Below are 24,798 nucleotides of genomic sequence, written 5' to 3'. Positions count from 1 at the left end.
CTTTTGGGGTATCTCTTTTGATAAAGGATGAAATTAACATGCTCATGAGCTCAAAAGATCAAGGGATGAAAGGTGTAAAACTAATTTGCCTGAAGATAAGAAATAGCAAGGGAATGAAGTACCGAGTGAGAGTAGTTTCCCTAATAGTAGCTGCACTTTGGACAGAACATAACCAAGAAATAGTGTAGGCTTGTAAGACACGGTTTGCAATAATGCTGGCAACTTCAATCTTGATCTTAAAAAGAAACGCTCGCTTTTATATATTGCTATTCATGATTATCAGAGGTCCAAAGGTGCTTTACATATAATGAAATACTTTTTGAATTGTAGTGACTGATGCCACATTGGAAACAACTGGACAAACCAACTGGCAATGAAGATCATCTTATTTGGGATTGTTTCCTAAATCTATATCCTGTGGTACCAGCCAGCAATCAGACTGAAACCCAGTATCTGTAAGATCCCAAGTGAAGAATAGAAGGAGGCAGAAACCAAGAACCACTTGGCCGGTTAGTTCAATATTTGATATTAAAACCATTCCAGAATCAATTATTGATGAGGCAGTATCAGGACATTTAGAAAATCATACTGCAATGAAGCAGAGTCAGCACGCGTTTAAGAAAACTAAATTGTGTCTGACGGATTTATTAATTTGAGAATGTAATGAGATTTGGCTAAGTAACAGAAAACAAAGAACAGGGATGAATGTCATATCCAGTTGGCAAATTGCAACAACAGTGGGATGCCATAAGAATCAATGCTGGAGACTTAATTATTTGTAGTCTATGTTAGTAAATTGGATGAGGGAACCAAGTGAAATATGATCAAATTCGTTGGATCATACAAACGGGAAAGCAAATGCCATGGAAGGCATAAGAGTCTCGAATAGCAAAGGAATATTCGCAATTGAGCAAAGGTTTCCAAAATGGAGCATAATCTGGGAAGCAAGTAGAAACAATAGAAAAAACAATATTATTTAAATGGAGATAGACAATAAAATATTGTTGCACTCTAAACTATTTTGATAATTGAATCAAAGAAAGTTTATCTGTGGGTATCAAAAACAAATAGTAAAGCAATTGTAATGTTTGACATGCTTTTGCAATGGAGATAAAATATTAAATGTAAGGAACTCTTGCTGCAATCAAACAGGCATTGATGGAATCAGATCTCAAGTACTACATGCAGTTTTGGTCTTCTGATTTAAGGAGGAATAATCGTGCTTTTGAGACAGTTGATGTAAACTTCACTGGGCTGATTATTATGTTAAAGGGGTCGTATTATGTGGAAAGTTTGAACTAGTTGGGATGACACTTACTGGAATTTAAAAGTGCATGAGGTGATTTTATCTTAGGTACTGAGAGGACTTGACAGAGTAAATGCTGAGAAGAAATTTTACCCTTAGATCAATCAGAACTAGGTGTCATCATTTCAGAGAAAGGTTAAGACAGAGATTTTTTTTCCTCTCTGTTAAATGGTTGTGAATCGTTGGAATTCTGGACCCCAGAGGCTGAACCATTTAACATATTCAAGACGGAGAGAGATAGATTGTTGAACTATAAGAGAATTGAGGGTTATAGGAAACAGTCAGGAAGGTGGCGTTGAAGACGGATCAGATCTTACCAAATGGTAGAAAATGTTCAGAGGCATGTATGCCTTATTTCTGTTTTTAACTTATGTCTGTAAATTCAACACGTTATTCAGAACAAATAATTAAAGCTGAACCCAGAAGTGAAAGTATATACCTAGCAAAGATTAAACAGACTTGGGACTTGATTCTCTAGGACAGAAGAGATTGAGGGGTGATTATTAAAGGGATTGATATGGCAAACATGAGGAAATATTTCTAGTTCATGAATATAAGATAGTAATTAATGAATCCAATTAAGAATTGAAGAAAAACTTGTTATACAATGTATGGAATGTGTTACCACATGAAGTATTTGAGTTGATGAGTATAGGTAAATGGAAGCAAGGTACACACATGAAGGAGAAAAGAGTAGGTTGTTTTGTTCAACTTACATGAGGAGGCTTGTGTGGGTCATTAGTCTGTTTTTTGTGCTGTAAATACTATGTAGCACTCTATAAATACCAGCATAATAATAACTCTGGTATTTCTGCAATAGTGAGAGAGGGACACTTGTAACAGATGCTTTTACCCTCATGACTACTGCCTCTGATCTATTTTTATTGTAACTGTTGTTCTCTTAAGTTGCAGTGTGTGTTAGATTGACTGCATTTGGGTAACCTCTGCTTTTGTTACAATTGTCTTGAAGATTTGTTTAGCATCAATATATTTATGCTTTTATCAATGAAAAATACATCATGGAACTTGCGAGTTAGTTGTTACATGTAACTTAAGTGGGGAAGTTTTTAATTATTTTAGTCAGATTCTAACTTGCCCCCATTAATGTCACTAGACAATGACCTCGATTATTCCGTACCGATAACAATAACGGCAAGCAATGATGGAAACTGTTTTTTTTTTCATAAAGGAGCTCTTCAATGTCTTTGTTTTGACATTTAATCCTAAATGTAAAACAATTCATTATGCAAAAAAATTTAACTACCGGTTATTCAATAGAAATTCAAGCAAGATAAGGATTCTGGAAAAGAATGTATGCTTCCTGTGTCCTTGTCACAACCAGTTCCTCCAAACTTGCAGGTCATCTTTTCCGGATGTACTGCGTGCAACTCACACACATAGAGAACCCATAGCCCAGTCAGGCACCTTATACCCATTTTCAGACATGAGCAGGAACAAATTGAATGGTTTTATTATTGGAGACAGCTCCCGTCTTTACATGCCCACCACCAGTCCAAAGTGCACCCCCATCTGTTTTTGAGACTTGGCAGCCATGTTCATATTCCTTCATATGGTGATTCTTGCCACAGCTTGGGAAATTCTTCTACTAGGAAATGCGAGCAATTTTTATCTTTTCCAAGTTGAACCTTAATTCTAGGCGGTTACTGTGACTTCTCCAGGATATAATCAAACACTCTCCCGCTCAGGATTTCTGTTAGAAAATATATCTATTCTCGATTGATCGCCTTTCTGATTCTACCATTGCATTTTATTCCCCAAAACAATTAATGCTAATTTAACCAGGAAGGTTAATACAAGCAAAGTATATTGTTGTGACTAAAGTTGTTTTCACTCTGAAAGGGTCCCTGAGATGGGAGAGTAACACTGAGTGCAATGACTTGATTCAGGTGAGGAACCATCGGTCAGATTACTGCAATTGAGAAAAACTGTTGCTCTTCAGACCTGAGTCCAGCCACGAGATCATGAGAAGCTGATATACATGTATTTGCATCTCATTAACGACCCTGCTTATTTGATTAACTTGCTCTTCCCATTTAACTTCTGCCCAAGAGATACTTGATGCTTCAGAAACTTGGCTGCTGAAACCAAGGGTGTACCTGTCAACTTTACTCTTCTGCCTCCAGTCTGGGTGAGTATGCAGTTTCCTCTGTTGGAACCTTTCTCAATGGCTATTGTCTTCACTTCGCTGTAACCTCTACAACTGCTGTAGGTTCCTCCTTGGGATTTAAGGCTGGGTATGTCCCTCATTCATTGGTCCACCCAACTGGAGAATGGCAAAAGACTAAGCTTCACAGGTGGCCTGTCAGTAGACAGAGTCAAGCAGCAGCTTTTGTTTCACCGATGGTACCTTAGTACAGAAAGCAAAGCAGGCAGTTCACAGAAGAGTGGAAGACCTTTGTATAGGAGGTGAATCAGGAGCATGTGACTGCAGCAAACAATGAGGTGTCAATGTGACATGTTGCTGTATTGCTCGATGCTGCATCCGTATCAGAGGTGGTGCATGGTCCAGCACTTTAAGGGACAAACCCAGTGCTATGTGCTTAACAGCATAGCAATGTGTGAAGCAAGTAGGACATTTGCGAGAGGTGGCCAAGGGTGGAATATTGTCAGGCAGGGAATATTGCTACCGTAAGTCCAGAGGCTGGACCATTTCTTGTCAGCAGGATAGGCCATGCTCGGTCAGTCAGGTTGGGCCAAATCAAATCTGGAGATCAGTTCCATTTCACACCTGTGTCCATGATGGATGTTCAGCATAATCAAGCCCATTCCATGATGTCTGGTCTGTCGGGTTGTCTGGCAAAGACTCTCTAGGGCATGGCCTGCCAGTAAGGTGCGAAAGGAGTGGGGAAGGGGCTGTACGTTATCTTTTGGGAGTTCCTACGAGTGTCGCTGAAGTTGTAGGTAACTTGAAACTGGAGGTTGACTAAGTTGTATTCACTAGCTGAGGGAATAATTACAGTCGTGGAGTGGGGAAGGGTCAATTGAAGACAGTAGGGTAGCATCTGGTAGGAAAGGGAAGGGGATAGGGTGGTCTTGGAGTTGGGGGGAGTTTAAGAAAAGTCAACTCACTCTGACCTCAAGACACAGAAATCACAGTGGCAGAAAGGGCATCAGGACCTCGCTGGTCAGGGTCTCTGGGGGTAAAATGTGTACATTGGTGGAAACATAAAACTGATTCAACTGAAATGATGGGAGGGTTAAAGGCCATTTGAGTATTGGGAAGTATAGAGTGAGAGGATAGTGTGGATCATCAGCAAGTCTGTAACTCACATTAATGAATATAAATTCTCAAAATAGCAATATGAAAATGATCTGCACAAGGAACCATCAACACCAACAGTGCAACACCACTGCAAGATCATCCTGCATTGATGAGTAGTTTGTGCAGGGAAGGGAATGACTCAATAGTGCTTTATGTAGTCCAGACCAATCTGAAGGACACTGGTTTAATTCTCCATCCTTTAGAGCTAAAGGATTGGAATTGGAGGCAGGACCAGGAAAAACAAGCAGGGCTAGAAAGAGAGTAACGTTTTCTTGAGGAATAATGCAATATTGGTGGGGGTGAGGTTGTGATGGAGAAGATTGTTAGCTGCAGAAATGTTGTGCTGAAAGAAAGGCCAGTGACAGAACAGCTGGGATATTGAAAATGAAGATAGAAGTGAATTGGGAAAGAGTTCTGTTTTTCTTCGGGAAGGGAGAAAGAAGGAAGTAAGTTTGGAGAAAATATATGGGAGTGGAGAATGATCCAAGGAAGTGACTAGAGATGGTCTTACTCCTGATTGGTACCTAATGTAAGTGGTGAGACCACGTGAGATGTCAAAACCACATTTGGATGCATTGTTAAGGGATACGGGCCGAGAGATACGGGCCGAGGAGTGGTTCGGAGGGCAGTGATATCACAGGAGAGACAGTATGATACATTGAGTTCAGTTTCTTTTGGGTGGGTGTGATTTAAGACAGCTTACCCTCACAGAGGCATGAGTGTGGGAGGTGAATTTTACCAGAAACAGAAAGTACAAGTGATTTTTTTGTTGTTGTTTCAGAAGGATAACACCATTTTCCCATAGGATCACGAGACAGGAGTTTCAATCATGGAGCGCTGATGGACATCATACAAGGTCTGGAAATATTTCTAACTACAAACACAGAGCCTTTCATCTATTTCCATAGTCTCATTACTTACTGTAAACTTATCATATTATAAAGTGTAACCAGAAATGACTTCCACCAATTAATGTCAACCTTAGTCAATAACATAAACATTAAATTGGAAAGTAGAATGTTGTTATTGCTGAATTGCTGTGAACTACCTCTGTAACCATATTCATTCATCATTTATCATTCTTCAGTTGATAAATAATTGCTAATTTTCTGATATTGATAATTGTCAAGAAAGGATTAATTCAGTAATTTGTGCAGATCCTGATGGAGATTTGTAGTTTTTCTTTAAGAACAAAGAACATTACAGCACAGGAACAGGCCCTTCAGCCCTCCAAATCTGTGCCGATCCAGATCCTCTATCTAAACCTGTCGCCTACTTTCTAAGGATCTGTCCATTCATGTATCTGTCTAGATACACATTAAATGACAACATCGTGCCCACCTCCTCCACCTCCCCTGGGAGTGCATTCCAGGCACCCACCACCCTCTGCATGAAGAAATTTCCACATATCTCCCTTAAACCTTTCCTGTCATCCTGAACTCGTGACCCTAGTTATTGACTTCCCCACACTGGGAAAAAGCTTCTTGCTATCCACCCTGTCTATATCTCTCATGATTTTGCAGACCTCAATCAGGTCCCCCCTCAACCTACATCTTTCTAATGAAAATAGTCCTAATCTACACGATCTCTCTTCATAGCTAACCCTCCATACCAGGCAATATCCTGGTGAACCTCCTCTGCACCCTCTCCAAAGCATCCACATCCTTTTGGTAATGTGGCAACCAGAACTGTATGCTGAAAGGTCAACATAGGACAGTTAAGACAGTGAATCACATCAACATATTTGTTCAATGACATAAACCACACAGCAAACCACAGTTCCTTAAAGACAAGTTAAAGTGAGGAATAAGGTTCTATACCCCTTATAACCTTAGCTTCACCATGTCCCTTCCTGGCCATGTCATTCATGTGTGTCAGGGTAAGATGCCCAGAGCATAGGAATGCAATTCTTAATCTGCCAAGCTAGAGTCACATCAGAACCTCTAAAGAGAAGTGCACATCAGATTTCTTCCTCTCCGTTCTAAAGAAGCGTTACTGGACTCAAAACATGAATGAATTAGAATTAGAATCCCTACAGTGTGGAAACAGACCTTTCAGCTCAACAAGTCCACACTGACCCTCCGAAGAGTAACCCACCTAGACCTATTCCCCTACTTATTATTTTCCTTTTTCCCCTGACTAATGCACGTAACCTACGCATCCCTGAACACTATGGGCAAGTTAGCTTGGCCAATTCACTCTAACCTGCACACCATTGGACTGTGGACAATTCGGCTTTCTCACCACAGATACTGTCAGATCTGCCGAGTTTCTTCAGCAATTTTTATTTTCATTTCAGATCTCCAGCCTCAACAGTTCTTTTTGCTTTATTTTCTTCCTCTAGCTTCATCCAAGTGTCCTTCCTGCAATCTGTCCTGATGCCATTTAATAATGAACTGGAAGAATGACAGGCCATGCCTCTTACTTTGGCACATCTATAAGTAGAAAAAGACTTATAATAAAAAGTGTCAGAGGAATGATACATAAACTCATATTCTAATTTCTTTCTCAAATTGAATGTCAAAAAATTTCAATCTTTACAAATTTACTAAGTTTTGCAACAATAAACAAGAACAATAATCTCGGGTTTAGATCAGAGTGGTGCTGGAAAAACACAGCAGGTCGGGCAGCATCTGAGGAGCAGGAAAATCGATGTTTCGGGCAAAAGCCCTTCATCAGGAATCTGGCCAAGCATCACTTCCCAGGATGGTGAAAACCTTGCTGCAAAACATCCATCACTATCACTATCCCCGAACTTGGATGTACAGAACATAATTTCAAAATTTGATGACAACACAAAACTTGAAAGTATGGTTTGTGGAAATGATCTTGATGGTTTCCAGAAGAACAGGCAGACCAATGGAATGGCCAAACACGTGACAGATGAAATTTAATGCAGAGAATTGTGAAATTATTTATTTTAATAGGAAGAATAAGGGGGAGCGATACAAAGTAAAGTACACAATTCTGAATAGAGAGTGGGAATAGAAAGGACCAGGAGTACATGTGCATATTTTGTTGAAGGTGGCAGAGCAGTAATAAAGATGGGATCCTGGGTTCTATAAACAGAGGTACACAGTACAAAAGCAAGGAACTATGATGCAGCTTTCTAGAATTGTTCCAAACTCAGCTGAATTATTGGGTACCCAAAGTCCTAATCAGGGCACAGCACTCTGAAAGATGTGGAGAGTTTAAAGATAGTGCATGAAAGATATGAGAATTATTCCAGGTATATTGTTCATGATATATGTAAATGATTAGAGATGAGAATATGGGGGGAGATGACAAGTAAGTTTGCAAATGACACAAGGATTAATCAGGTTGTAATACTGCAGAAGAAGGTCTTTGGCTACAGGAAAATACAGATGGGTTAATCAGGTGGGCAGATCAGTGAGAGATGAAACTTAGCACTGATAAGTGTGAGGTAAAGTAGTAACAAAATGAGAGAATTCTTAATGAATGGTGAGACACTGGGGAGCTCAGAGAAACAGAGGGATGTTGTGTTCTTGCCCAAAGTTGACCAGACAGGTTAATAGGATGGTTAAGGTATTTGTTACATAGGTTGTAAGAACAGGGATGTTATGTTGGATAAATCAAAGAACTGAGGATGCTGGTAATCGGAAACAAACACAGAGACCATTGGAGAAACTCAGCAAGTCTGACAGCATCGGTTGAGAGAAAGCTGAGTTAATGTTTTGAATCTAATGAGATTTTATCCAAACTGATAACAATTAGGAAAAGGTGTTTATGCTGAATATAGGGGTGGGGGTGTTGGGGGTGATGTAGATATGATTGGATGGATACAGACAGAGCTGAGAGAGAGATGATGAAAGAGATAGGCAGACAAAGGGATTATTGATAGTAAACAGGATAGAAGTAAAGCTGAACTAGTGATGATGAGATCTGAGAGTCGCAGAGAATGGATAGGCAGTGATGAAAACAACCCATGTCAAGGCAGGACCAGGGTGCGGAGGGATGGGTAATAAACATGGAAAGACAATATCAAATTCAATAACTTTAGAGCTTGATTATGAGTCCTAACAACTGCTGTATCTCAAATGAAAATGAGATGCTGTTCTTTGAGTTGTTGAGGCTCACAGGAACACTGCAGTCGACCTGGTGATAGAACATTGAGGTGGGGAAGCGATGATGTGATGAAGTAGCAGGCAACTGGGAGTTCAGGATCATTTTTACAGACAGAGTGTAGAAGTTCTATATAGTGATCACCTGGTCTGCATCTCCCCGCTGCAATGCAGAGAAGATCACATTGTGTCAGTCAGATCTTTATCAACTTTAACAGAAATTAAAGAAAAATTCAGATTAAGAGAAAACAAAAGTTAAAATTCCTTAAGGATAAGGCCTTATAAAATTTTATACTTTATTATCCTGCAATAAAAGAAATAATTACAATCTACAGAAAACTTGTTGAAGAAGATTCAATATTTAATATGATTGGACTGAATGAACCAGTTAAACCATAGGATGGTTAAATCAGCAAGATGTACATCCACAGAATAAAATCAGAAAATAATTGAAACAGCTTTCAAGTAAATAATTTAAATAAGAGAAACAACAATAGTCAGAAATAATGTCAATGATAAAAGGTATCAAATTTTCAAGCAGAGTTCAAATTCCAAATTCTTCATATAGGGACCTAAGCTATACAGAAATTCATGTGATATTGCCTTATTGTTAGACAAGAAATTAACACATTTCTTTAGAATTACAAAATGTAAGAGAAGCCTGAAGAGACCTCACAAACTTGGACATGGACGAGCAGTTGAAATGTTGTAACATTCAAGGCTATGGGCCAAGTGCTGGCAAGTGTGATAGTATAGATAGGTCAGCATAGACTCGATGGTATGAAGAGCTCTCTCTGTGCTATACGACTCTATGATGAAGGGGACCTTCAGTTTTGTGGATAGACTGAAAACATTGGACCACTGGAAAATGAGGTTGGAAAAGTAGAAATGGGGAACAAAGAATTGACAGAGGAACTGAACAGGAATTCTACATCAGATTTTACAGTGGCAAACACGAGCAGCATACCAGAACTTCAAGAGAATCTGGGGCAGTGGCTAACAGAAGGGGAAGGTGCTGGGGAGGATGAAAGGTTTGAAAGTGGATAAATCATCTAGACCTGATAGACTACACAAGAGTTCTGAAAGAGGTAACTGAGGAGATTATGGAGGCATTTGTGATGATCTTTCAGATATCACTAGAGTCATGGAGGGTGCCAGAGGACAGGAACGTAGCTAATGTAACAGTCCTGTTTAAGAAGAGAGAGAGGCAGAAGACAGGAAACTATTGGCTGGTTAGCCTGAGCTTGGTCACTGGTAAGATTTGAGAGCCTACTATTAAGGATGAGATTGTAGAATGCTTGGACGTTGCTGCAATATAGAGCTGAGCCAGTCTGGTTTCATCATGAAGTGGTCATGCCTGACAAATCTGTTAGACTTTTTTGAGGAGGTAATGAGCAAGTCAGGCAAATGAGAGCCAGTGGGCGTGATCCATTTGGATTCCAGAAGCTTTTGACAAAGTGGTTGCTAAATAAGATAACAGTCCATGATACTGGGGCAAGATACTGCCTGGATAGAGGATTGGCTGACTGGCAGAAGGCAGAGCTTGAGGATAAGGGGGGCTTTTTCAAGATGACAGCCAATGACTAATGGAGATCCACAAGGGTCTATGTTGGGACCACAACTATTCACATTGTACATTAACAATCTTGACAAAGGAACTGAGAGCATTGTTGCTGAGTTTGTAGATGACTCAAAGATAGGTGGAGGATCAGGTAGTGTTGAGGAAGTGGGGATGCTGAGAAAGACTTCAGCAGGCAGGAGAGTGGGCAATGAAGTAGTAGATGGAATACAATGTCAGAAAGTGTGAGGTAATGCATTTTGGTTAGAAGAATAAAGTGTAGGCTACTTTCTAAATAGGGAAAGGCTTTGGAAATCTGAAGCACAAAGGGGCTTGGGAGTCCTAGTTCAGGACTTTCTTAAAGTTAACATGCAGGTTCAGTTAATGATTAGGAAGATAAATGCAATGTTAGCATTCATTTCAAGAAGACTAATACAAGAGCAGAGATGTACTGCTGAGGCTGTATAAGGCTCTGCATCAGACCACATTTGGAATAATCTGAGCAGTTTTGGCACCATATTTAAGGAAGGATGTGTTGTTTTGGAGACGGTCTAGAGGAGGTTTACAAAAATGATCCCAGGGACAGTATGGTAGCTCCGTAGTCAGCATTGCTGCCTCACAGCACCAGGGCTCCAAGTTTAATCCCACCCTCTGATGACTGTCTGTGTGGAGTTTGCATATTTTCCGTGTCTGCGCAGGTTTCTTCCGGGTGCTCCCTTTTCCTCCCACAGTCCCAAGATGTGCAGGTTAGGTGGATTGGCCAAGCTAAATTGCCCTGTATTGTCTCAGGATGCACAAGCTAGGTGGATGAGATGCAGGGTGGGTCTGGGAGGGATGCTGTTGGGAGGGCTAGTGTGGTCTCAATAGGGCAAATGGCTTGCTTCCACACTGTAGGGAATTCTACGATTCTGTGAAGAGCCTGACATGAGGGGCAGTTGAGGACTCTGGGTTTGTACTTGATAAAGTTTAGAAGGATGAGGGGAATCTGAATGAAACTTTCAGTACACTGAGAGGCCTGAATAGAGTGAACATTGTGAAGGTGTTTCCACTAGTAGGACCTGAGGTCATAGCCTCAGAGTGAAGGGACAACCAGAAGGTGGTTAACCTATGGACTCATTGCTGCAGAGAGCTGTCGAAGCCAAGTCATTGAGTGTAGTTAAGACAGAGATAGATAAATTTTTCATTGGTAAGGGAATCAAGGGAAACAGGGAGAAGGTAGGAGAATGGGATTGGCAATATCAGCCACGATTGAATGATAGCACTGACTCGATGGGCCCTATGGCCTAATTCTGTCCTACGTCTTATGGTTTTGTGGCACAGAGCATATGCACCTTGTCTCATTATGTGTCGGCACTCGTATCCTACTCAAAATTGAATCTTTGTTGGAGCCTGAAACAAGCGCAGCAGGTCAGGCAGCAGCCAAGGAGCAGGAGAATCGACATTTCGGGCATGAGCCCTTCGTGCCCGAAACGTCGATTCTCCTGCTCCTTGGATGCTGCCTGACCTGCTGCGCTTTTCCAGCAACACATTTTCAGCTCTGATCTCCAGCATCTGCAGTCCTCACTTTCTCCTGGAGCCTGAAACAAGGTAAGTTCACGTTTTGTATCAAGGCAAACCAATAAACATATGTGATATACATCATTTGATCTTCTGTATAACTTTTGGTGTGTGTGTATGCTAGATATACATTCTCAGGTTCAAAAGGATCAGTCACACTAGTGTGCTTTCTGCAATTGACTCACATTTCCCTTTACCTCTTTGCACCACAAGGTAAGAGATAATGCTCTTAATGCGTTTGTGTTTGATTTGAATTGGATATTTGTACCGTTTAGAATTCAATCTGTTGGAAAGCAGACTGAGAAACAATTTGGTGAAATGAGGTTTGATAGAAATCAACTAATTAATCAAAAATCAAATCAGTATTTCACAGCAAGGTAAGCCAACAGAATAGCCACAATGATCCACCTTATTTGTTTCAAAGTTACAACTAATTTACACAGTATAAAATAAGCAGCATGCTTTGATACACAATGTGACTAATGGATTCTAACAATCTCCAGCATTTATAAACTCTTCACCACAGCCATCTCCTCATAACCTTTAACAAGCTGCAGTCATTTTGCCAGGTTTGAAATCCTGCTTCCTCTGGTTTCTGTACACACAAGACTGATAGGCCAAAGTGGAGAAAGCAACTTGTTTATAATATTAACCATTTCTCATTAAGGCATCTTTTTACAAAATTTGTGGACATGCATTTTGTTCAAACAATAGGAAAAATCATTTATTTTCAAATACCTTGTGGAAAAATGGTATTAAAAATACTTATAAATTAATATCTTTACCTGAGAATATCCTTATCATCTTCATTTCATTCTCACCCAGTGTAAAATTCTGTTCTACATATAAACAATACAACGTTTCTGCTATCCCCTCGATCATCTTTGTGCTTTGATAAAATGACAATGCTTGCTGTGGGATGATTTGGAGATGCCGGTGTTGGACTGGGGTATACATAGTTAAAAAATCACACAACACCAGGTTATAGTCCAACAGGTTTAAATTGGAAGCACTAGCTTTCGGAGCATCGCTCCTTCATCATGACTGACTGAGAGAATGCAGTGATCCCTCCCTTGGTCAGAGGCAACCAGTACTGACCTATCCTGACATGAGTCAAGCTGAATTTACAACTCATGAACTCCCAAGTCACATACAGATTCTCTCAGTGGAAAGTGTCTCTCCATTTATTATGAAGAACTGATAAACTATGAGCAGGAGTAGGCATTTCCGCCTTTGAGCCCTCAAAGGTATGGTGTACTTTCAATTTGTTTTGTAGCTTCATAGTTGGCCATGATTTGGAAATAGAGAGCTGACCAGCATCTTTTCTTCCTTGGGGTTTTATGTGTGGAATCAAGAGGAAGAGCAGAAACTGCTATATCTGGAGCCTGCTGGGTTACAGATTTAGATGGAAGGTGCTTACTTAAAGGGATCATCATCTAAGTGGAAAGGTCTAGTCCAGCCATCTAAATCAGATTTGCAGGCAGGAACTTGCAAACTCCACACTAAATCAGATTTGCAGGCTGTAACCCAGCAGGCTCCAGATATAGCAGTTTCTGCTCTTCCTCTTGATTCCACACATAAAACCCCAAGGAAGAAAAGATGCTGGTCAGCTCTCTATTTCCAAATCATGGCCAACTATGAAGCTACAAAACAAATTGAAAGTAATAGGGCGTCACGGTGGCACAGTGGTTAGCACTGCTGCCTCACAGCGCCAGAGACCCGGGTTCAATTCCCGCCTCAGGCGACTAACTGTGTGGAGTTTGCACGTTCTCCCCGTGTCTGCGTGGGTTTCCTCCGGGTGCTCCGGTTTCCTCTCACAGTCCAAAGATGTGCAGGTCAGGTGAATTGGCCATGCTAAATTGCCTGTAGTGTTAGGTAAGGGGTAAATGTAGGGGTATGGATGGGTTGCGCTTCGGCGGGGCGGTGTGGACTTGTTGTGGGCGGCACGGTGGCACAGTGGTTAGCACTGCTGCCTCACAGCGCCAGAGACCCGGGTTCAATTCCCGCCTCAGGCGACTAACTGTGTGGAGTTTGCACGTTCTCCCCGTGTCTGCGTGGGTTTCCTCCGGGTGCTCCGGTTTCCTCCCACAGTCCAAAGATGTGCAGGGTCAGGTGAATTGGCCATACTAAATTGCCTGTAGTGTTAGGTAAGGGGCAAAATGTAGGGGTAGGGGTGGGTTTCGCTTCGGCGGGTCGGTGTGGACTTGTTGGGCCGAAGGGCCTGTTTCCACACTGTAATCTAATCTAATCTAATCTAAACTCATAGCTGGGACCTACTGGGTGGACTTCAGGGCATGTTACACGTTACATATGACACCTCTGGTGATCCCTCCTAATTGCTATGTGTCACTATGAGAGAGACTGGTGGTGCAGGGACTCCGAACTGGCAGGAGAAACCTACCTACTTTTCTCTCACCTCATTGGAAACTAGCCAACAGCAGTAGATCTCGAAGCTGTTTTTCCTGCATAATACCATTGTGAGGTAGCCACTGACACACCCTTTAACCACTTGAAAAAACAGAATTTGCTTTGCAATACATTCAGAAATTGCGATAAACCTTTACTGAATTGGATGAACTTTCTCCTTTTGCAGAACGTTATTATTTTGATTTTACCTTTGCTGTTTGCAGAGTTGATGCATTTTTTTAAAAAAATCAATTCAATAAGCACTTTCAACTGGAAATCTGAATGGATTAAACTTGCCTTTGACCCACTTATCAGTACTTATTTTGAAGCTGTGTATGTAAAGGATGTGGAAAAACAAATTTACGCCTCTTTTTCCCGACTCTCTTATCATCAGTTAACTAGTAAGTTTTTGGAGCCGAGAGCAATTAGCCATTTGGAACTCTGCCCTATGCATTAAGTGCACAGGATCGTGGGAGCCTTTGAATGAGCTACAGGTTCCAACTGTCAAAGGATCAAACTCCAGTTGAGGCAAATAAAATCCAAACCCGTGTAATGCATATCAACCGAATGTATTTTTAGATACAAATGAAGTTTAAATCCTATTCAGGTCATAAGTGTCACTTCAGTCCAATCTTATGTGCAAAAGTACATAGAGGCATAACTGCTTGGAAGTACCCAGAAGTACTGATGACACTGCCATCATGTGGAACCCATAGCAAATAGCGTGTTAGAATGTATGGGAATCAAGCACATGGCGACAGTCTCTCAATATTGCATTCTACAAGGCCAGTTCTTTTGACAAATGAGTGATTATAGATTAATAAACCCTTACAGAGTTTCAGCTGAGAGAGTTAGTTTAGGAATAAGGTCTCCTGGACAAAAAGGGATTTCCTCTGCATTTCTCACAATTTATTGCGCCAAATAAAAAATAAGAATAATTTTCTAAGGTTTGACATGCTTATTTAAATCTGTCTATAAATCCCCTTTATGGATACCTGTAAAATCTTTGGCGTAGATGTTGTTGGACTATAGGAAAGTGTTTGACAATGTTCCACACAGTAGACTGATTAATAAAGTTAGATCGCTTGGAACTTGTCAGTTGGACACAAAAATGGCTTAACAGTAAGAGACAGAGGGGGAAGGTGGAAATTAGTGTCGTTTTAGATTGGAGGCCTGCGACCAGTGGTGTTCCACATGGATTGGTGCTGGGTCCACTGTAGTTTGTCATTTACCTCAACAATTTGGATGAGAATTTAAGAGGTATGGTTAGTAAGTTTGCTGATAACACCCTCCAGAGAATGTTCATGACTGATCTCAGGATTGGAGGGTATAGTTTGACACTGAGGAAGGTTATCTAAGATTAAAAAGGGCTTTTGATCAATTGGGTCAATGGACAGAGGAGTGACAGAGGAGTATAATTTGGATAAATGTAAGGTATTGCATTTTGGTAAGGCAAAGCAGGGCAGGACTTATACAGTTAATGGCAGGGTCCTGGGTTGTGCTGTCAAACAGAGACACCAAGGAGTGCAGGTACACAGTTCTTTGAAAGTTGCGTTATAGGTAGACAAGATGGTTAAGAAGTCATTTAGCATGCCTGCCTTCAATTCTCAGACCATTGAGTGTAGGAATTGGGAGGCCATGATGCAGTTGTTCAGAACCTTAGTGAGGCCACTTTTGGAGTACTGCATACAGTTCTGGTTGCCTTGCTATAGGAAGCTTATTATTAAATTGGAGAGGGTTCTGCTGGACAGTTTGAATTATAGAAAGAGACTGGATAGGCTGGGACCTTTTTCATTGGAATGTAGAGATTGAGGGATGACTTAATAGAGGTTTATAAAATCATGAGGGACACTGACAATGTGATTAGCGACAGTCTTTTCCCTTGAGTGAGGGAGTTCAAATCAAGGGTCATATTTTTAAGGTGACAGGAGAAAGATTTAGAAGGGACCTGAGGGCAACTTTTTCTCACAGAGGGTGGTTCGTGTGTGGAATGAATTTCCAGAGGAAGTGGTAGATGCACATACAGTTACAACATTTAAAAGACATTTGGACAGCTATTCGAATAGGAAAGGTTTAGACGGATATGGGCCAAACATAGGTGAGTAGAAGTAATTGAGTTTGGGAAACTTGGTCAACATTGATAAGTTGGACCAAAGAGTCTGTTTCTATGCTGTATGACTGTATTAATTTTACTCTGAATTGGAATAATTTCTTTACCATTTTAGGTATACCACTGACTTGACACAATGTCTCAATATCAAGGGAAAACAAAGGAGCAGCTTCTAGATCGTTCATGTTCCTTTTCTGCAGTATCAGGGGGCATGTGCAAATGTAGTCAGAGGTGTCTCTGATGGATTTCTATCGTGAAACTTCTCTTTTGTAACCTAGCATTCCTGATAACTCAATCTAATCTAAAAACAGGAGCACACACACATGTATGAATGTCTGTTTAGGTCTGTATATTGTGAGTTCAAGTAAATACCTCAAGTGGGAGTGGGGGATTACCAAGTGTACATGATGTGAGGAGAGAGAGAGAGAGAGAGAGTTTTAGGTAATGCTGTGGCATTGGACCTCAGCTATCAAGAATGTGCCAAGTCCAAATTTTGTTCAACCATTCATGTCATTTTAGTAAATTTTGCTTCTTTAATTCAAATCTTGTGGAAAAACATTCATTGGCCACAATTTGGCTGGCATCTTAACTTTGGGGAAGTTGACTTATCATGTGCTTCTATGATAATGTAACTGAAGATGAAACAATAATATGTGACCTGAACTTTTTTGAACATTTTAAATGTCTTGATCTGGCCAAGAGTAAAGCTAACAATATATGAGGCATGCTACACATCAATTAATTGTTTATTTCATTGTAAAATGTGCAGAGCAATAATTATGATCAGATTCACAATTGGTGCAATATATTTCCTTGTAAGTATATAAAATAAAGAATACACTTTCCTACATCATTAGGTAGTCCTATCAGTATTGAACAAATAATTTTATTATCTTCCAGTTTTTAAAAGATTTTTGTGGTTGAGCTTCCTAGGTAAGAAGTAAGCCTTCAGTCCCTCTTTACTATTTTTACAATAAGCTGGAATTTGGTTTCTGACCAGTCCAATTTTCTGGATGGCAGGAACCTGTAACAACACTCAAAATTGGTTTCATGCAAAAATCAAAGGTGAGACCATAGATTTACTGAGGTATCGCCAGGAACAGAGGGTTTGAGTTATAAGGTGAGGCCAGATAGTCTAGTTTTTTTTTCATTAGAGTATAGGGGTTTGAGGGGGACCTTATAATAGAAGTCCATTAAATCATGAAAGGCATAGATAAGATGCATGGCAGGTGTCTTTCCCTTAAGGAGACAGTGAGGTCTACAGATGCTGAAGATCAGAGCTGAGAGAGTGTTGCTAGGAAAGCGCAGGAGGTCAGGCCCCAATGAAGGGCTCTGGCCTGAAACATCAATTTTCCCACTCCTCGGATGCTGTCTGACCTGCTGTGCTTTTCCAGCAACACACTCTCAATGTCTTTCCCCTAAGGTTGAGAATTTCAATACTGGGGGGGGGGGGGGGGGGGGGGATATTTTTGAAAAAGATGTAAAAAAGACAAGAGGGGCAACTTTTTTTTTTAAAACAGAGTGGTTTGTCTGTGGAATGAACTTTCAGAGAAAGTGGTGGATATAGGTACAGTTACATTTAGAAGATATTTAGAAAAATACATGAATAAGAAGTGTTTGGCAGGATAAGGGCCAAACATAGGCAGTTGAGACTTGTTTAGTTTGGGTTTATGGTCAGCCTGGGCTGGTTGGGCTGAAGGGTCTGTTTCCGTGCTGTATGATTCTATAACGTCCCCTTCATTGCTGATCATATTAAGGTTAGGCTTTTAAATACATTTTACTTATATCTCCCATCCTCCTTTTTCAAATATGGGCCACTAAATTTCATTTTAAAACTCATGTTTAAAGATAAACCGTTACCATTAAAAAGCTATCTGTGGAAAAATGGTCAAAAGATTCCTGCAAGGTAATAATTAATTTAAATAATATTTGTCATATATGAATAATTTTATAACAAAGCAGAGGAAAACAAAGGCTGAGAAATGAATGGATGATACACTAGTTTGGAAGATATTGCCATGTGGAAATGACCATGACTTTAATTTACATTAAAATGGTCCCCTGGTTTCAAAATGGCTAATTCAATAAGAAGAGGCAATTTCTGAAAGATATGATAAGGCATTATTTACTCTATATCTTTGTTTATCTTTACTCAATTGGCATCACTCTTCTTGTATTAGGGAGAATAAAAATTTCCATGATTTTTCTGCTGACTGCTACTTGAAATACAACTCCCTTTCCAGGAAGTTTACATAACTTCTGATCAAACAGTTGCTACTTCACTCTAAACAGTGAAATAAAAAAAAATCTGATTCAGAGAAAAAAAAGATGGAAGTGACAACATATTCAGATGAAGTAGGTTAAAGTTTTCTCAAAATTATTTACATATATGCTGCATTTGTCCTGTTTTTCTATCAGTAGCAGTAGCCCTAAAATCAGTTATGGTGTCAATGAGCATCTCAAAATCCAGTTTGGCCTCACTTGACACATGAGCAGATTCAGGGCACCACTTAGAAAGCTGTTAGTCATTTTTTTTCTAGCATGGAGTGGCGTTTATACTGTAACAACAGTTGGAGAAACAGGATTTTAAAAACGAAACTCATTGTTTTTGCGTTATTGGTAACTGCAACATAAACGATGCACAATTTAAGGCCTGGCAGCTGATCAAAATCGAATTGCCGCTATTTGAATTGTTTCTTACATTATAAAAGATCTCTAAAGTTTTCAACATCCCACCCGCTTTTCGATACAACAAAGGTTTACAACCAGAATTCATTGTAGGCCATAAGAAGCTATAAATCTCCCTAGAAATGCACTGCATCTAAGTGTAATAATTTCATAGACATGACCAGTCACATTGCAGGTTGCAACACGTATAACCCAGAGTCTATTCACCTTTTCAGTTGTAGACATTAGGCACATTTTTTAAAAAGTCCTGGAAGGAATCTGCTTTTGCCTTCACAATAAGATTAAAAGGGAAAGTAGCAAATGCTGAAAATGTGGTGAAACCTACTTCTGCTTGTATGGCTCATGGTTTTATGTATGGAAAGCACAGCTTTCTTACATCTCAAATGTAAGTCCAATTTGGATAGTTATGATTGTTACATACATTTGAGAAATAAAACAAATCTTCACCTCAAGGCTCGGAAACATTATTATGTTTAACAAGCATGGGGAATGTGGGGAGGGGTGCTCTTATTGCTAATGCGTTATATATTATATATGGTTTGGTGAAATAAATATAGCTTTTATTGTATCATTTGGCATAATCGTTTAATACTAGCAGACTGTGCAAAATACATTTTGAAGTGCATGATATAAAATCAACATTTTTCTTTTTATATCTTTGTGATCCTTTTAAATTTACTTACTGCACTATTTCACCAGTACACCACCCACCCCTTTCCCAGTTTCTGATGTTTTGAAATATTTGTACCAGTGAGAGTTGGTAGCAGTTCATCCGTCTTGGACAGAATGAGTGGGTTGAATACATAGTTAAGCATTCCACTTAACAAAAGTATCTCTACTGACATAGCCTCAGTAGCTTCTCAAGATCAAAATGACCCCAGTATCATCATTACTCAATGCATAAACAAATATATTCTAAAGTTAAAACTAACAGGAAAAAAAATTCAGGCCCATTCTTATGGATTGTTATTACTGAGACTGATTTATGAAGCTGAATTTGCTTTATTGTTACTTATACTGTAAATAGACAAAACCAAGAAGAAATCAAGCCAGCTTGCCTGACAGAAAAATAATCTTTTCACATCTCTCAATTTTTGGGATATATACACAGTAGGATATTACACATCCCCCCAAGTATATAATTCTTCTAATGCAGCAGTCGGTGTTCAAATCTGAAATCAGCATATTTCTGAAACCTAACTTTAGTGGCAAGTACAATGTTACTTACTTTTCTTGGCAGTTTCAAAAACCATGATCTCCCCAAACTAAATGCTTGCAATTTTGTTATATGACTAAAATGTAAAGATATTTGCATACTCTGAGTCTGTTTTTCCAGGTGCAATATAGGCAAAAGGCAGAGGTGACGCTAACCAATTTAATAGAAACCAAATCAGAATTAGACCCTTCCTGCTTTCCCTCACTTTTGATGGTTTGCATTGCACATGATGGGCCTTACATATAAATTTCTAATTGGCTACCAGAATGATTTACTGGTTGGGGGTTAATGGCAAAACAAAGTCAAGATGATTTGATGGTGGGAAAGGTGTGATAAAATTGAAGGATAATTTAAAATAAATCAGATCCAGGTTGTAGATGATGAAAATATTTAAAGACTGATTATGAAGACAGTAAAAAGAATAAAGCAGACCTAAGTGGCAGTTAATAGCTAAAAACAAAATAAATGTCATGGTGATTTGGTGATGGAAAAATACATTCAGTTGTGTGTAAAAGCACTTCTGAATATAACAAAGAAAAAACAGCTTTAGAAGGGGAGAAAAGAGGCAGACCCAGGAGTATTGGCTCGGTTTTGGTGTTCAACTAGAAATTATCCTTTCCAGTCGGACGTACTGAGTTATTACAGGGACTAAGGTCTGTTGAAAGATCCCTCTGCAACATTTCTTTTCAATAAGTAAGCTAACACTTCAATAGCCCTCCACTAACAATGTAATTACAGATTGGCCTACCCCCACTGTCCTGTCCTTTGATACATTGGTGGCCCAGAAAGCAGATGGACTTACTTCAGTCACAAATAAAATACCCGTTTAAGAAGGGAGGGAGGCAGAAGACAGGAAACAATAGGCCAGTTAGCCTGACTTTGATCATTGGTAAGATTTTAGTATCCATAATTAAGGGTAAGATTGCACAGCACTCGGAACTGCATCATAAAATAGGGCTGAGTCAGCACAACTTCATGAAGGGGAAGCCTTGCCTGACAAATCTTTGAAGTTAGAATTTTTTGCAGAAGTAGCAATCAAGTTAGACAAAGAAGAGCCAATGGACATATTTGGATTTCCAAAAGGCCTTTGCCAAGGTACAGTATGGCTAGAGGATTGGCTGACTGGCAGAAAGCAGAGAGTGAGGATGAAAGGGTCTTTTTCAGGATGGCAGCCAGTGACAGGTGGAGTTCAGCAGGGATTAGTGTTGGGACCACAGCTGTTCACAACTATTAACCATATGAACAAAGGAACTGAGAGCATTGTTGCTGAGTTTGCAGATGATTTAAAATAGGTAGAGGGACAGGTAGTGTTGAGGAAGCTGGGAGGCTGCAGAGGACTTGAACAGGCTCGGCTAGTGGCCAAAGAAGTGGCAGATAAAATACAATGTCAGAAAATGTGGAATCGGCACTTTGGTAGGGTGATTAGAGAAGACTTTCTCAATGGAAGCAACTTCAGAAATCTGAAGCGCAAAGGCATTTGGAGAGTTCTAGTTTAGGAATTTCTTAAGGTTAACATGCAGGTTCAATCGGCAAGAAAGGTAGAGACAGGAAATAACGTAATCTTCAGTTGCCCACTCACCAGTCAACCAAATTGACTGGTTGACCATAATATTCACCATCAGGAAGCTGTACCCAGGTAACGATGGGGGTGGTCTCCAACAATCACAATTATGAGGTTGGTTATAAGTGGTGCAGGGAGAGATGGGTAAAGTCATTGATCATTGTGTGGGAGGATGAAAAAAGTAGAATTCCTGTTGTAGATCTGCTCAAGGGACTTAAGGAAGCACAGCCATTTCTCTTCATCCATAAGGAGTGCTCCAAATAGACTCATTACGCTTCTTTCATCAGCAGCTTCCATCTGTTTTGTTGTCTGGTTTCACAGCTATTGAATTTAAAATCAAGGTTCTAATTGCGTTGTTGGGCCCTGATGTAGATATGAATACATTTCCAACCTCTCCATGTTGAGAAATGCTTGCCATACATTTAAGCTAATGAAGATACTGCACAAACCCTAGCAGATGTTTGTATAACCTCCAGCCACAGGTGAGGTGTTGGAAGACTGGAAGGTGGCTAATATTATGCCTTTATTGAAGAAAGGCTGTAAGGAAAAGCCTGGCAACTACAGACTGGTAAGTCTAACATCAGTGGTATGAAAGTTGCTGGAGAGGTTTTAGAGAGACAGGATTTACAGACATTTGGAGAGACAAAGACTGATTAGGGACTGTCAGCATGGATTTCTCGGTGGGAAATTTTGTCTGTCTCTCAAACTTGATTAAGTTTCTTGATAGACGAAGGCAGAACAGTATACATTGTCCATATGGATTTTAGTAAAGCCTTTGATAAGGTTCTACATTGCCAACTAGTTACTAAAGTTAGATTGCATGGTATTCAGAGAGAGCTTGCCAGATGGATACAAAATTGGCTTAATGGTAGGAGATAGTGGTTATTTTTCCAACCAGAGGCCTTTGACCAGCAGTGCTCCATAGGGGTCAGTGTTGGGTGCTCTAGTGTTTGCCACTTATGTAGCAATTTGAATTAGAATGTAAGCAGCATAGTAAATTTGCAGATGACACCAAAATCTGTGGTAGAGTGGACAGTGAAGGTTATCTAAGGTTACACAAGCACCTTCATCAATTGGGTCAATTTGCACAGGAGTGGCAGATGAAGTTCAATTTGGATAAATGTGAAGTGTTGCATTTTGGCAAAATAAACAGAGGACTTAATTAGTTAAAGGTAGAGCCTTGTGCAGTGTTGTCAAACAGAGCCCGAGGGGTTCAGGTACATCGTTCTTTGAAAGCTGCAACAGGTAGACTGGATGGTAAACAAGGTTGAGGGAGTTTAAAAATAGGGGGCATAATTTTAAGGTGAGAGGAGAAAGATTTAAAAACAATGCTGAGGGACAATTTTTTTTCAGAGGATGGCTCACATATAGACTGAACTGCTGGAGGAAATGGTAGATGTAGGTATAGTTACATTAAAAACAATTGGACAGGCATATGTATAAGCAACTACAGTAATCAGGTGTAATCATGCATCTTCAATGTCAAATGGTTGGTTTTATATCAGTTGAAATTGATTGAATTCAGCTGTAAACAATACAATTTGCTATTGTGTCCATGAGTAGTCCCTATATGCCATTTACACCAGACCGTAAAGGGTGAAGGTTCCAGGAATTATTTGTACAGTTTTAAACTTTGGAATCATGTGGTTTGCTTTTCTCAGAAATCATGCCAGTAATTAATTTTAACAAATAATGCCTCAGTTGCAAGCAAATAATTTGTGAGTAATGCCTTACTAAGAAATGAAAAATTCTGACAGATTCATGCAAAATTAGTCCTTTCACACTTGTGCTTTATGCAATTGAAAATGATCAGTAGTTCGATTTTGAGTTCATTAAAGAAGAAGTTGGATATTGCATAGTAATGCACAAGGACTGAGAGATCAGTATTTAAATGAGATGGGGAAATGATCACAGTTTAGACCAGAAACATTGATAATTGCTTCCGTTTCTTTCGAAATGCTGTCAATTTTTTCTGAGAAATGCATGTTCATAAATTCACCATTAAAGCAAACCCACAGGACATCAACTGAATATTATGATTCCCAATCCTGGAATTTAAATTTGCAATGCTACTCGTTACAGTCTCTGGCCAGAACAGCAGAATGCGGAGATGTTCTGGCCTTTTCTGGTGTGCATGTTTTTGTTTGGTTGAGGGGAATAAAATTTGGAGGTTGCAATTGTGTGGCAAAATCCAAAGTCAATTACAATTCAGAACCTGCAATCTAAACTTATCTTTACAAACTAACTTCTGACAACCAAGCTTTGCATCCTAAGCTCTGTAGCATTTCCAGTCCCCTCCCAAGTAATGTGATCTTACCTCTAAGGAAAGGGACAAGAAAGAAATGTAAATTGAAGATCTTTGGGATGGATGTTAGACATGAAGCAAGAGCAAAACCCAACAGATCGTGTGATAATAATGGATGACTTCAATCTTCGTATAGACTGTGACAATCAAATTGGCAAAGTATTCTTGAAGATTATTTTATAGAAAGTTTTCCTGACATTTCATTGCAATAATGTTGGAATTAATTGGAAGACACCAGAGATAAAGAAACTTTTATTTTTATCTTATATTCATTCCAGGAATGTGGTTGGCACTGGCTAGGCCAGCAGTTATTTCACAAAATTGCTCAAAAAAGTGGCGAGCTGCCTTGTTGAACTACTGCAGTTCCATCCACAATGCTGTCAGGAAGGCAAGTGACTCATAGTGGTACTTGCACTGGTGATGCTCCCATGTATCTGTTCACCTAGTCTCTCTAGGTGGCAGAACTTGCAGGTTTGGTTAAAAGTGTGTTACTGCGGTGCACCTTGTAAATGTACTGACTGTTGCCTCCGTCCTTCACTGATTAAGGGAATGAAGGGTGAAGCTGAATAGAAAAAGCAAGTTGGCAACTTTGTTCTGGATGCTATCTAACTTCAAGTGTTTTTTACAGGCACATTGTTTGAACCCTGGCTGCTATTATTGAAATGAAGAATTAAAAAGGTATAGCAGGAACTTAGCCAAGTAATGCTAAATGCACCATGCCTCAGA

The 24,798-nt window shown here is 39.7% G+C and overlaps 1 long non-coding RNA gene across 2 annotated transcripts; it reads left to right on the top strand.

Annotated features, from left to right (window-relative positions):
- Nucleotides 1-336: 336 nt before the first annotated feature.
- Nucleotides 337-24,797, top strand: LOC122549356 (uncharacterized). 2 transcript variants are annotated; one of them, XR_015756910.1, is made up of 4 exons: nt 337-509; nt 3,377-3,455; nt 5,371-5,445; nt 24,701-24,797. It is a non-coding gene; the product is annotated as an uncharacterized LOC122549356 (long non-coding RNA). The 2 variants fall into 2 exon arrangements; XR_015756909.1 differs by lacking the exon at nt 24,701-24,797 and adding an exon at nt 6,934-7,211.
- Nucleotide 24,798: the final 1 nt, after the last annotated feature.

Source organism: Chiloscyllium plagiosum, unplaced genomic scaffold (assembly GCF_037043375.1).
Source record: "Chiloscyllium plagiosum isolate Xiang-an unplaced genomic scaffold, Cpla_swu_hap1 HiC_scaffold_4, whole genome shotgun sequence".
Classification (NCBI taxonomy): Eukaryota; Metazoa; Chordata; class Chondrichthyes; order Orectolobiformes; family Hemiscylliidae; genus Chiloscyllium; species Chiloscyllium plagiosum.
This window is presented reverse-complemented; position numbering and strand designations above follow the sequence as displayed.